Genomic DNA, 15,742 nt, shown 5'->3' with positions numbered 1-15,742 from the left:
AACAATGTCTAGATTTGAAGACTTTGCCTGAGGATTCCTCTGGACTTCCCTACTCCCATCCCCTGGAACAAACTTGTTATGTAAAAATGTAAAAGAAGTTTCATTCCTTTTCATCTAGGAACTGGCATGGCTTGATATCAATTTAGAGAGAAAGCAGATTGCTGATATTGGGACAATGAATCATAGAAAAACTGATTCTCCTTCCTCCCCCCACCCTTTGCTTTGCTTCCAGTGTTCCCAAATGAGAACTCTGATAGTCTGATATGATTTTAGTGTCAAAAAACCCCAGAGCTTAGAAGACATAAGCCATATACCTTCAATGTTGGAAAAAATAGAAGTATTGACATGTTAATGAGTCACTTAGTTAGGAGGGATACCTACAGCCCCTCTCACAAGAGAGGGATGTGATGTATGTGAAGGGAAAGATATTCAGTCTAACTCTTATTTTAATATGGTCTTCCTATGTTAGTTTAGACTTTAGTATATCCTACTGTAAAGCTACTTTGGTGTAGTAGTTAAGACACTGGCCTAGAAGCTGGGAGGCTGTGAGTTGTAGTTCTTTTTTAGGCATAAAGCCAGTTGGTGATCTTGGGCCAATCACTGCAAAGGAGACAATGGCAAGCCAATTATAAAAATCTTGCTAAGAAAACTGAAGGGCTTGTCCAGGAAATCTCCACTAGTCAAAAACTAAGGCAAAGATCTCTCTCTCTCTCTCTCTCTCTCTCTCTCTCTCTCTCTCTATCTCTCTCTCTCTCTATCTATCTATCTATCTATCTATCTATCACTGATCATCTATCTTGCTACTGCATGTATCTAGTGTTTAGGTCAGGCTTTAAAACTAAAGTTGAGTGGGTACACAATTTTAATCCTACATATATTTAAAACTATTGACCCATTATTTTTCCCACCATTGCCATCTTGCAATGCTCAACACTCCCATGAATTGACTAGTGCTTGATTTTTATGAAGCTTCATATGACATATATGAACTATATCAGAATACATGTATACATCTAACCCTTGTATGCATTCAGAAACCAATCTTCAATAACAGAATAAATCCCCAATTCCCTTCTGCCTAAAATCCTTCTGAGTAAACTTTTGATACAATTTGGCTCTCCTCATATGAAACTTGAATCTGCACAAGTAAGAAAATATTACATAGATATTTGCAAAATCAGAGTACCATTTGTGTTTGACAGGTGTGAAACTAGCGGCATCACGTTGGTGTCACATGATGATGTATTGCAAAGTTTTCCCCCTTCGCGAAGCTGGGCTGGGTGTGGCCTGCACACGACACATCTGGCCAATGGCCCACCAGTTTGACACCCCTGACATAGACTGTGTCCACCAGTATCAACAAGCATGGAGATTTTGAAGAGAAATATGTAGATTTTGAAAGCACTAGAAAAGGAACCAGGTCATTCCTGACCAAAATTCTCCTTACTAATTCTCCCAGTAGCCCTTAAGCAGCCATCTTGATTATATATGACATATCTCCCCCTCCATGTTATGGAGAGGTCAAGATAATCCTTTTGTAGATAGCTTTTCTTAACACAAGGTGATATTACTTCAAGGTTTTTTTTCAGACTAAAAATTCAAAAGACTGAGGCTTGTCAGATTTTGACTAATATGTACAAAGTACTAGTCAAAATCTGTGTGAAAGGATCAATACAAGGGGTCAATATAAATATTTAATCAGGCAAACTAGACAGCCTACCTGGGAGAGGAAATATACCTTGGGAAGTAGTGTCATGAGACTACATTTTTAATAGGATGCAGCACTGAGTAGTAAAATGGAATTAAACTAAGTAGGAGGATTATTGCAAACTCCTTTTTCAGATTCAGAAATGCCAGAAGTTTTTTTTTCTTTCCTTAGTATCTTTTCATATTTTTTTTTCATAAAAGGAGATGAGATGTGAAATACCTAATATGTAATCAGCCTTTAGGAAACCTGTTATGCATTTCATTTTTGCTCATGTATATAATTTCTATATACAAAGTCCCCTGTGTTTTTTTTGAGGGTTGCTTTATCCATTGTGAGCCAATAATGCATTGAAAGATTCCTCACAATGATGTGTGCACTGGCATATTATCTTGTTGAACTATTCAATTAAATATGATAATGTTGAGCACATTGACATAGTTAAACACTCAGGTGAATGAGCAATTCACTGTGAAGTGTAGAAATATTTAACGTCATCTGCATGCCTTTGAGAAATCTGTTTTTTAAACAACACTTCAGGATTCAGGAAGTGATTTCTGCTTGCAAACATAAAGCCGCGGCAGTGATGGAAACCCAACCTTCATCATCTAACATTTCCTAAATAGACACTTAAGCCAAATAACATCAACTCTGTTATGGTGATGTCAATGAAGCTATGTATGGACCTCTTGTATCTCTTTTGCCCATCAGCCCATGATACATGTGCAGTTGCTGCCAATGGCTCTTGGATATTGCTTAGATCAGTTGGAAAATCAGAGTGATATATAGGGTATACAGGAGATACTGCTCTTGCTGCTCTTAGAACTTATACACTGTATTTAACAGATGAAATTCATCTTGTTGCAACTTTTCTATATCAGCAATGACTCGTCCACAATAGCAGTGAATTACACTGATTTCATACAGTGTAATGTATAAACTTCCTGAAACCATTCAAGTAATATAGAAATGTGGAATACACACACACACACACACACACACACACACACACACACACATAGATACATACATACATACACACACACACACATACATACACACCACACACACAGGGGTGGGGGGGAGACAGAGAGGGACAGAGACAGAGAGAGATGGCTATAGAGATAGAGATAAAGAGATAGAGAGATAGATATGTAGCTCATAAACGTAATATATACCATTTGTGGTATATAAATATAGTGCATACATCCTTTTAAATAATAAAAAAATTGTGTATTATGTTTCTACTCTTTTCCTCCTGGAGTTAATTTAGACAGAATTCGTGCATCTCTTCCATAGAATTCTACAATTGGACAACTGTGAAGGAAATAAATTTTCCTTCTATTATTGAATTTAAAATTAGAATTTTTCATTTATTTGAGCATCCCCTTCAATTTTGGATTGGGAATCAAAGAAACTGATTTGCTTAATTCTTTTGCATAATTGTGTCACAATAATTAAACTAGGAAACAGTAAATTAAATCAATTGTTATTGGTCTCTTCTTTCATATGTTAACCACTCACTCAGTAACCACTCAGTAATATAATTCTAGATGTCCTAAAGCACATACTAATTGAACCATAAAAACTTGTCAATGGAAGTTGCTCCTCATCTGAAAATGCTCCTGAAATCTCTTTTTCACATATGAGATCCATGACCAAAAGCATCTCTTGATGTTGTGATTATATTGTGTTGCCTTTGAAAAACATTGAGGTAGTTCAGAAGAGAGTGACAAGGTTGATATACAGAAAATGACCAACAGTTCTTAAAGATTTTGAAATAACTATTTTGTTTTGCCACCAGCTTGTGCATCAGTTCAGTACCAACTCTATTTGCATTTATTTTAGAGAGAAAAAGTCTCAGAGTCCCCCTTCTACTGTCTTTACATAATACCTGCTGCTATGATTTGTTTTGATTTAATAATTTTCATAGTTTTAGAGTGTTTCACAGACAATAGTAATATGAATTGCTAGTCTCCTTGCAGACCACAATCGACAGGATAGAAAAAAGTTCAATTGATTAAACAATAAGTGCTGAAAATGTTTCCGATAGGTGGAGGCACAACTTTGGTTGCAAGCAAAATGGAAGCTCTCTTTCATTTATTGAATGGGAAACTGTTTCTCTTCCATCTTTGTCTCTGTGGTGTTATTGCTCTAAAACATGTTGAATTTCTTTGCAGCCCGAAGTCGGCCTTCTGAGCGACTTTCCATTGGCCTCTTGGGTGGGAAGTTGACATTAATAAATGATTGTAGGATGTAGAAAGGAAATCAAGGTTGATTTGGATTCAGTAGGTGGTGGAGAAGGATGGTAGGTTCAACTGAAGTTCACCTTCCAGTGACTGGCCTGGTGGACTTATATATTCACATCTATCCAGTTCTGCAGCTGTTGTCTCAGGACAACAGTATAATCCACAACACCATCCTCTCTTCGGTACTGTATACATTTTCTAAATTTATCATATTGAGCCCAGTCTTTTCTTTTTTGTGTGTGTGACTATAACAGTGAAGGCAATCTCTGTTGTTGCTTTAATGTAATTCACTTTTTGACCATTTCACCACATATTAGCATTTCTTTGACACCTCAACCCCTTTCCCCACTCCATATTCAACAATCTGAAGTCACTACAATCTTCTTCTTTTTTTTTTGATAGCTTAAACTCTGGAAGGAACTTGGGGCTAAGCATTTGCACCTGTTATAAGTTGAAGGTTATGCTAAAGCACATAATATACTGAAATCATTCACTCTGCGTATGACCTCTGCATAAAATGAGATAGAGAAAGGTTCCTCATAAATATATACTGAAGAGAGAAAATAAAGTTGCAAAAAACCCTTGGGACAGAAGGACTTCTTATCAAAGGAAGGGAGGAGGAAATCAACAGCAGAGACAATAGCAGAGATTGTATGAAGTAGACTTATTCTGACAAATGCCAATTTACAGTATGGTATTGTAGTTATCATTTTCTGTATTTTGGACAATCAATCATTACAGTAAATTCATGCCCTCGCCCAAATAAAGATATTTGCTAACTCTGATTATTTTTGAACATTGCATGTTAATAAATAACATGTCCAAACATTAGTAAGCTTCTCCGGAGCTAATATTATATATCTGACAATATTGGCCCTTGCTTGTTCTCACAGTGAAATATGTCCATTTTCCTGAAGGAAAGGGGTATTAAGGGAAAGTAAAAGGGGGAGTATCTACTCTGGTATTTCAATCACTCAGAATAGAGTTGGAAGGGACCTTGGAGGTCTTCTAATCCAACCTCCTGCTCAAGCAGGAGGCACTGTACCATTTCAGACAAGTGATTGTTCAGTCTTTTCTTGAAAACCTGCAGTGATGAAGCACCTTCAACTTCTGAAGGTAGGTTGTTCCCCTGATTAATTGTCCTCACTATTAGAAAGTTTATCCTTAATTCCAGGTTGCTTCTCTCCTTGATCTTTCCTTCTGGTGCTTTGGAAAATAAGTGAACCCCCTCTTCTTTCTGGCAGCCTCTCAAATACTGGAATACTGAGATCATGTTACCCTTAGTCCTTCTTTTCTCTAGACTGACCCAATTCCTGCAGCCTTTCTTCATATGTTTTTGTCTCAATGATTTTCAGTTCACATGACACTGTAGGACAATATAAACCTATATTTTTGGTTAAGAAGAAATATAGAAAGTATCATTCAAAACATAGAATTATGTATGTCTGGAGTGTGGTATATGCCTAGTAAAATAAATAAATCTAGAATTAGAAATAAATAAAACAGCTTGATGTATTTGCATCATTCAGGAACAAGCCTTTCCAAGAATTGAAATAAACATTTTATATTTATTTGTTTTTTATATTTTAATCAGCTCAGTAGCAGGAGATCTCCTGGGAGATTTCAATGCTGTTAAATTCTGTAAAAGAACAGGAGAAGAGGAGAAGCCATCACAAAACATGACAGTATGTAGCACAGGAAATAAATGAAACTAAACTATGTATAAAAGCCAGGATAACTGGGATATTTAACATAAAAACGTAACTATTAAATGTTAAAGTGCCTGAAAGAAAATGAATATTTGTTGCTGAGGCTGAAGAGACAATAACATAGGTGCCAGATGTATCTTCCTGGGGGTGGCACAATTAATTTGGTAGCAGGTTTTTTTTAAAAAAATAATGAGATTATTTCTAATGGATGCAACCAGCCACAAAGCACAAATTTGCCAGATGGAAATCTGGGGAGTTTGCTTCCCGCAACACTCACTACCTTTTCAATATGTTGACACTCAACTTTCTGCTTAGCTTTGATACGGCTTGGCCTAATCTGATGGCATATTTATGGACAAAGTGCAAGACTGAAGAACCTTGCCATTTTTATTTTCTAAGAATATTTACAGATCCTGTGGATTCTAAGAACATTCCTCAGAAGGAAAGAAGACTTTGGATGTTAAAACCTGGCTTTCTGGATGCCAGATTCCCCTCAAAGTTTGTTTTGCAATGTGAACGTTTCTTTTGGTTTGTATTTCTGAAAGCAAATAGGCAGTTGACACTTGCATTTTTGTTATGTGTCAGACTGGCTGCAACTTATCCTCTAAATAGAAACGATCCTTGGCTCCATTTTTTTGAGAAAGGTATAGTTTTATTAGAAGTCAAGTACATTACAATAGTGAATAGCCAGAAGTGAGAATTGCACGCCAAAATTCCCCAGTTTCCCTTCCTTAGCTGCCCCCATCACTGACCCCAATCAGATTCAAGCAAGATGTTTTGAGAATGGTCACTTCAAGCGTAGGTTGGTATGCAGCTGTGTTCTCCCAGCTGGGTGACCTTGAAACAGTGTTCCAGGGAGATACAGCAAGCAGCCTGGGGGTGGGGGATACAGCAGTCAATTTTGATTTTCCCCAAGCCTCCACCTTCCCATCAGCGGTGGGATTCACTTACCTTCCCTACAGGTTCGCAAATGTGAGCACGCACCTTCTGCACATGCACAGAAGGTCACACAATACATTGGGCGGAGGTGGGCAGAGCCTCCCGCAGCCACTGCTAGCGGGTTGCCTGAATCAGAGAGAACGGGCTGAATACCACCTCTGCTTCCCATCCACCCTCCCCATAGTTCATGACAAACTGTCATTGCATGGTATCAAAGAACAAGCGAGAGTGAGGTAGCAGCTGACATCATGTCAGAATTGGGCCCTTAAAGATAACAGAATTGATAAAACATTTTAAAATACATATTGATAAAACAAATTCAAAGTAAAACATTGTACTAAGGAAAAAAAATCCACCTATGGATAGATGCACTGTAGGCTTGACTGTGCCCTCAGGCTTCATGCCCGCTGCTTACTGTGGGATAGTTTTACACCAGTGTTTTTAGCAACTTAGCAACTTAGCAACTTTAAGATGTTTGTATTTCTGGAGGGAGAATTTTGGAAGCTGAAGGCCAGACATCTTAATTCTGCCAATTTGAAAAACACGGCTTCAGACTGAGACAATGCCTGACCCAAAGTCACTCTGGAGAACTTCCATAGCTGAGGGCAATTTAAAATTGGAACGCCAACTACTAGACAACAATCAGTCTCTAAAAATGATCTCATAGGTTTTCCATAAAAGCATCTTCCTGATGATTCAGAAACTGACTTTTCCATTGTGAATATCTTCTTGGGTTATTGCCTTCCTGCTGCTCTTTGGGAAGAATCCTGGAAACTGGTTTGCTTTTAAATAACAATTCATAAATAATTATTGTGTTTTATTTACAATAATGTTAATAGCATTTGTAAACCACTTTGGAAGATAATTATCCTTAAAGACATCCTTTAAATATGGTTGCCTTTAATTGCTATTCCTCGACTGGTGACCACAATTGAATCCCAAATTTCTGTTGATAAACAAGGCAGTTGTTAAACGAATCACACCCCATTTTATGACCTTGTTGCCATGATTGCTAACCAAATCATTACAGTTGTTAAGTCACTTAACACAAGTGATGTCCACTTTTTACCATCATATAGAATAGAGATTCTATTATTAAAATATTCTGGAAATTGTGACTAGAATGCAAAATGTATGCATTTAATTTACATTCCTTTCCATAGATGCTTGGAGGAAATAGCAAGTCCCCCCCCCTTTATCCATCATAAAACATCTAAACTTATGATTGTGAATTCTCATTTTTTCAAATTGGTACTGATATTTTGAACTTTTAATTCTAATTGGTATCCAAAACAATTGAGGCCATATTTCCTATGATATAGGAAGAGGTTCCAATGAAGTTTCCATCAAATTGTTAAGTGCCTGAGTGTTGATTGTGAGTTTTCCAATGTGGACTCAGTGAATTGATTCCTTTGTCCTTGATAGATTGGTAGAGGGTGAATGGGAAGGAAGCACTCTACCTGCAGATGAGAGCATCAGGGAAGGGGTCCTATCCCATGCTCAAGTAGGAGATCCTATACCATTTCAGACAAATGATTTTCCAATCTCTTCTTAAAACCTCCAATGATGGAACACCACAATTTCTGAAGGCAAGCCATTCCACTGATTGTTGTTCTACCAGGAAATTTATCCTAATTTCTAAGTTGGATCTCTCCTTGATTAGTTTATTAATTGTTGATTAGATTGGGAATTATGATGGTGATGTACATGGAGAAATATGGTGGGAAACAGACAGTGGGGCTGTTTTCGAGGAATGGAGAACCTTTGTCTTATTCTAGTTTCATGCCTGAGTTCCTTGATGTCAGCCCCATTACCCTCTACCATTCAGTAGAGTTCAGAGTCTTGGCAGGTGCTGCTTCTAAATACCAGGTTAGACCTCAATAAGACCTCCTTTATTAGTAATTTAATCATTAATGAGAGAACCACCTGGCATGTATTACCAATACCTAGTTGGGTCTTGGAAAGAGGAGTGACCATTTGGAGATGTGCCCAGCTGGTTTTGAATGTTACAGCCAAGGCACTGGAATGAGGTGAAGGTGTGACAACCATTATTTGGGAATACCAGGGGATCACTGAGATTTTGAGAGGCTCTCTTACTGCAGCTAACATTTAACCCCTCTATCCTTTGACATTTTTATATTTTTTAAACAAAATGGCTTTTTATATTTATTGTTTTCTAATTCAGCATTGTATGACATCTTGAAACACTTTTTATGAGCTGGCTGGCCATATAAATTTGGAAATAAACAAACAAACATTTAACAATTCATCCTAATTCTAATTTTATAATCAGACAATGCAGATGTGTATTCACGCCTGCAAACTCAGGAAGCTGATATTTGACTAAGTTGCATTGCCAGGTTCAGGCAAAACTTTCAAATTGTAAAGAACCGTTTTATCAAAGATCGGTTCAGAAATACATAGAACAATGTTGGTTATACATGCAAATCTTTTGAATTACTTCAGAGACAAATCAAAACAGCCTCACCTGCTTTTGCTTTCAAACACTCTATCTGTGGGATGAACACAACAAACAGCTGTCTGTTAGGAGAAATGTTATGGCAGATGTTCAAGGCATTTCCAACATACACAGAACAAGAATTAAGAGCAACAGCTATGCAAATGTACTTTGATTGGAAACAGTACTTTTGCTCTTGTGTATCTCTCTCCCCCAATTGCCATTCTCTAGCCTTGGTTCTTGGATAGCGAGATGCAAAATGAGACTGACATGCTGGATACATGGATATCAAGGCTGTGGTTACCCTAGCAACAGTAACCACAGAAAAGGTCTTAGAACTTCCTCCATTTCTCAGGAGACACTTCAGCTATTCACATAAAGTAGTAAGTGAATATGATTGGCTCAGCAGAATCCTAATAGAAAATAGTTTCTGAGACCCTTTAGTTTTAATAATGTAACAATTAAACTGTAAGTATAGAATTTATTTGGTTTTAAATTTAATATACAAATGAACACACATAAATCTTGTTACTCTTGTCATGATCAGGATCTGAATCCAGTACAGCATGACATCTGGATATGTTCCTGAATATTTCAGTTGATATTAAAACACACAGAAAATATAGCTGCTTTAAAATGCATAATTGCAGATAAGACACTTGATATATAATAGGGCTTACCCTATAAAATCTTTTATGCCTACAAATGTTTGAATTAATTTATTGTGATTGATAAAGTTAGCAGTACCAAAATTGGCATAGCAAGTACAGCAGCCAAACTCCAATATTTTTTTTGGCAATTTTGCTATAATATTTCTGTAAAATATATTGCTGAAATTATTAGTATGGTGTTGTAAAATATTGATTCAAGCTTCACCTAGCTTATTTTCTAAATCAATTAATTATAATACATTTGAAAAAAACAATATATTCATTAAGCTACAAGTAATCATATCTTTAAAGCAAGTCTTTTTTTCTTTCTCAACTGATGCACACATCATGTATAAGTAATGCATATCATCTGATTTCTTATCATTTAACAATGGGCAGCTGAATAATTAATATTGGATGAATAGTCATATAAATGCATTCAAATAGAAAGATACTGAGAGAATGGACTTCGATCATTCTTGTGGCAATAGCCTAGTCCTATGTGAAAAATCTCATCTGAATTTCAGTCAATCATGATATATAAAACACATCCATAAGCTAAATCAATTTCACAATATATAAGGCAATGTTTAATGTACATACATGCATAGTCACTATATTATTATCTTTTGAGGTAAGCAATGTAAAACCAGCAGAGGAAGAGAGCAAGAAAGAGTGAGTGAAGGATTAAATGTACAAAATAAGGAAAACCAAAGGAAATGTTAAATAATTTGTTTGCCCCCTCTCCTTTCTTATAAATTAGACTTGCTTCCACTATAACCATGTACAGCTTCATGATTGACTTGTTTTCTACTTATATATATATTTTCAAAATGTTCTACTTAACCATGATGTTCCATCAGATGCAAAGGATCAGGATTATGCATTAAGTGGCAGGACAGAAGATTGATTCAAGCCTCTCCAGAGCAAGCTAGTCAACTAATGGTCAGCACTAAATTGGTAGCAGATAAGAGTCAAAAGAATTCAAGGGATGATGGTGGTGGGCTGGACTTGGTTCGTAAATGACAACATAAGGGCTCTAAGCTGATGACACATTTAACTCCATAACCAACTCTGCCTGCTCTTCTGTTCTTAGTCTCCCCTTTCCTATTGATCCATTCACTCTTTCTTGATATATTTATTTTGTGATACTCTATATGATTATAGCACTTCAATGTACTTTTTACATACTGGCCACTCACTTTTCTATTCAATTCCCATTTGAAGGCTTACCTCTTGTAATTTTTTCCCCTTCAGTCCCCATTACCTTTGCATTCAGCTAACTTGTATGTGAGGGTCTGGATGGGGGTGAACAGACTGGCTCTCAATCCTGACAAGACCGAGTGGCTTGTGTTTTTTCCTCCCACAAATTGGCTTAGTATTCCATCTCTCAGGCTGGGGGTGAAATTATACGCCCCTCAGACAGGGTTCGCAATTTGGGAGTCCTCCTGGACCCACAGCTGACTTTAGATCATCAGTTGTCGGCTGTGACCAGGGGGGGCGTTTGCCCAGGTTCGCCTGGTGCACCAATTGAGTCCCTACTTGAACCGGGAGGATCTTACAACAGTCACTCATGCCCTCGTGACCTCAAGACTGGACTACTGCAATGCGCTCTACGTGGGGCAGCCCTTGAAGAGTGTTCGGAGACTCCAGCTGGTCCAGAATGCAGCTACGCGAGCGATTATGGGTGCACCCTGGTACACCCACGTTACACCTATCCTCCGCGAGCTGCACTGGCTACCTATTGGTCTCCAGATACGCTTCAGGGTGCTAGTTATTACTTATAAAGCCCTACATGGTATTGGACCTGGTTACTTGAGAGACCGCCTTCTGCCGATTACCTCCCACAGACCCATTCAATCCCACAGATTAGGCCTCTTCCGTATTCCATCTGCCAGCCAATGTCAGCTGGCAACTACTCGGAGGAGGGCCTTCTCTGTGGCTGCCCTGGCCCTTTGGAACAAGCTCCCCGTGGAGATTCGGACCCTCTCCACCTTTCAGGCCTTCTGGACAGCCGTGAAGACCTGGCTGTCCCAGCAAGCCTGGGGTTGAGTTCCCCCCCCTACTTGAAATTGCTGTGTCTGTTGTGCTTTTAAACTGTTCGTATTGTCTGATTGTCTTTGTTTTACTTTTTGTAATTTCCCCTCCCTTGGCTTTTGTTCAGCCGCCCTGAGTCCCTTCGGGGAATAGCGTGGCCTACAAATTGAATAAACTCCAACTCCAACTCTTTCTAGTTACCTAATTATTGCTATTCATTATATATGTTTTGCTAGATCAACAGCTGTACAACAGAATTCTTTCAGTCATACATTTTTCTGCTATATGAGTGAATATTTGACTTGCATAATTATTGCCCAAGAAAACACAAGTAACTAACCAATTCCCCTGTTGTTTCCAAAGTCACTCCTGAAATTGTCACTTTGAATATGTAAACAATGATATTATTTTGAGAATGAAATGCAGCCTTCACACAACATTAAACTAGGTTTGTAAGTGCAACCTCCACACATACCGTGTACAAGGTTGCAGACCTTTGTAGTCTGCAAGAAAGTATTTATGACTTGTTTTGTTTTATATTAGCATAATAATAATTTATGTTCTACTCTTTGAGATATTATTATCATTTGCAAACACATCTCTAAAATGCTTCCATCAGTATTTCTCACTTCAGTTTTATCCCAAACTATTTCAATTTTATTTTTATTTCTAGTCACTCTGCTGGAAACTCCTTCCTTAGCCTTCTAAACCCACTTCCATTTTAAGTAATTTCCATCACAATCACTTTGCATTTTCTCTTCCTGTTTTAATTTTAAGCATTCCTTGCTTTCTTTCACTAATTTTTGCAACTATCTTTTCTCTACAACTATTCTTGCAACTATCCTTTTTCTTTGTTCTTTTTCTCCTGTTCATTCTTGGAGAAATGATTATTTTAGATAATGACTGTTTCTTTCACTTCATCATAGTTTCCTGCCTCCCCCCGCCCCCATATTTCCTATTAGGGTAGGAAAAAAGGAAGGAAGGAAGGAAAGAAATTAAGAAAGAAAGAAAGAAAGAAAGAAAGAAAGAAAGAAAGAAGGAAGGATGGATCTCATAGCCATTCTTGAAACATAATTGCTCATCAGAGAAAGTAGTAAATTACAACTGGATCTTCAACAATCATGGTGGAGTCCCCAGCATATCTTTCATTTTATATAATCCATATATCACATATTGTACAAGTAAGGGATAAATTATATAACTACATAGATAAATCACTACTCCTCTTCCCAAGCTTTGAACTGAAATGTTGAACAGATCTGCATATCTGGTTTATTTTCTTCAGAGTGTATTCTAACATCTATTATAGGAACATACCTTCTTCCAGGTTTAAGAGACCATTACAATTTCATTTCTGAAACTACACTGAGATCTGGGGATTAAGTTGAGCTTTAACATGTTTCAAAGCCCAGGACAATGTCCACTAGCTTAGCATCAGACAAAGTCTCCATACTGTTGCCAAGTTGAGTTAAGGCCAAGGTGAATGACAGCAGTTTTCTTTGAGCCAGTTTTAAGGATCCAGCTAGTAATAGTTTTAAACTATTGATAGCTAAATAAACAAAGTTATCTCAAGAAAATGGATATTTCTTCTGAATGTTAAAATGAAATTGCTAAATTAATTTTCATATTATTTTTTAATATCCAATTATCCAATTGAACAAATGACTAATGGGTGGAAAAATCAATTGATACTATTTTATACTGTGAGTTAATTTAAATATTTAAATGGAGACTTAGTGTGGTATCCTCACTGGAGATTTTAATTTAATGCCTGTTAGAATTAGGATAAAATCTCTTTGCAGTCAGAAATCTCACCGTGCAGACACTGCTACTTAGGGCAATTCATATAATGAATTGTTACAGAGATAAATTTGTAAACAAGTTAAATATCAGCCTCTCCTGAGATTCTTGTTAAAAATATCAATAAATTTCATACATACAAATATTTTAAATAAATACCATAGCTGAGTCTCTGAGGTCACAATTCCTGAATTGTATATGCCAAATGGGTAAAACCAATGGTGGGATTCAGTCAGTTCACACCTATTTGGGAGAACCAGTTGCTAACTTTCTAAGCAGTTCAGAGAAACAGTTGTTGGAAGAAATCTCATTCTGTTTTTTCTACTTCACAGGGCTAATCCTGTAAGGAAGGCAGGAGGGAAACATTCTGGTGTTGTTTCTAGCCTAATCTTTATTGCCCTACAGACAGAAACTGCTTCTCCGGTTAACTACTATTACATTGTAACAACTAAGGCAAATTGTCCATCAATTTGAGTGATGTTGAGTTGGCCACACCCATCCAGTCACATGGCCACTGAGGCACGCTACCCAGCTGGTCATTAGGGCAGAGAATTGATTGTTAAATTATTTGAATCCCATCACTGGGTAAAACCCAAATGCTGTGAAAAATACATGGAACATACCATAAATGGTGGCCTTGCTAGGCCTGTCTTAATCCAGCTTTCAAGAATGAATGAATGGGTAGTATATTTTAGGTGTCCCCCATGCTACATCTCATGCTATTCCTAAGGAACCCATCCAGAATAGGCAAAACCCTGGGTACTATATTATTACTGGTACAACGTGTTTCCATCCTTCCTATCAGAGAGCTTTGGACATTCCAAAACATATCTTGGAGTCTTAAAGGTAGCAAGGAATAACTTAGATACCTCACCAGCAAATGTTGCAGCTTCATTGTAAATGAAATGTAAACCTGAACGGGCCATTTGCAGTTATTGACTACATTTGCAGTTTGGACCACAAAATAGGGAGCTTGCAAAACTGTAGTCAGATTAGTATTTCGAAGGCAGGGTGCAAAGGTGACTCCTGAAACTCCATAGAGGCTGAAAGGATCACCAAACATACTTCAGATTTTTATTAGCTATGACAGCAATAATGCCGATCATTATTTGAGAAGACAGCCCAGGACAGAAGTCTTAATAAATAATGCAAAGAAGTTCTAAACATCCAGACTTCATTTTGTTTCATGTGTTTTAATTATTTTGCACCATTTCTTCGCTAAATTCATTTGGAGTGCCATGGTGGTCAGGTGCTACGTTTGTGATCATAATGGCTGGGGGTGGGGTGGGGTGGGAGAAAGGAAGGGGAAGGATAAAGCCACAGTAGTGTAACACCAGGCATTTCAGTTTTAATTCTTTATTACATTTTTACATTATCACCAAACATAATCCCCATAATTGTTTCTCTAGCAAGTGGGGGGTACGGCATTATATCTAATACATTATACTGAAGTGATGTTTGTTTAGCTGAAATGACATGGTTGCCTATGTAAAAATATATCTGACAGCAGAGCTTTGGAGTCAGCGCTTTTCTTCATTTTCTCCGCTGCTCAATCCATCCAGAGGCTGTCACAGTGGGGAAGCGGACAATCTATCAAGGTATCGAGATATATTCCTCTCACCTGCGTGAGTTCTTTAATGAACAGCCAACATGATCTCAGCTGACAAGCAGGAAATGGATGTAATAAAGATTGTTTCTGCATGCTCTTTGCATCTTTGATAAATCACCATGCTGTGCATCAGATACAAGTGCCACATGGAAATTTTATTTCATACGGTGAGAAAACAGATAGAAGGAGGGTCACCTTCCCCCCCCCTCTTTCTTGCTGGTGCTAGTGAAAATTGCTGGCCTGCGTGGGATCCTATTACTTTCATGGGCTAGCAGTGCATGACTGGCATACTTGCCTAAATTAGTTGTTACAGCGTCAGAAAGATGCCTTTTTAAAGACCTGGCTAGTCTATGCTTTGATAGCAAGAGGCTGGCTTTAAAAAAAAAAAGCTAGTAATTTAGGAACAGTTCAAAGGTGACAGCAACAAAGTGTGCCGGGAGATGACCTCTGTATTTGCACCTTCAGCTGGCAGCTGAAAGTGAATGAGCTCTGTTCACGTCAGTTCCACTTAAAATGTGTAGAAAGTCTATATCAGAGGCAGCCAGATAGCAGTCAGATAATTTATGATTTAATTTTATGCGAGCCT

Source organism: Thamnophis sirtalis, unplaced genomic scaffold, assembly GCF_051295495.1.
Source record: "Thamnophis sirtalis isolate CommonGarterSnake01/CBP01778 unplaced genomic scaffold, rThaSir2_p1.2 scaffold_6, whole genome shotgun sequence".
In the NCBI taxonomy this organism is placed as follows: domain Eukaryota; kingdom Metazoa; phylum Chordata; class Lepidosauria; order Squamata; family Natricidae; genus Thamnophis; species Thamnophis sirtalis.
This window is presented reverse-complemented; position numbering follows the sequence as displayed.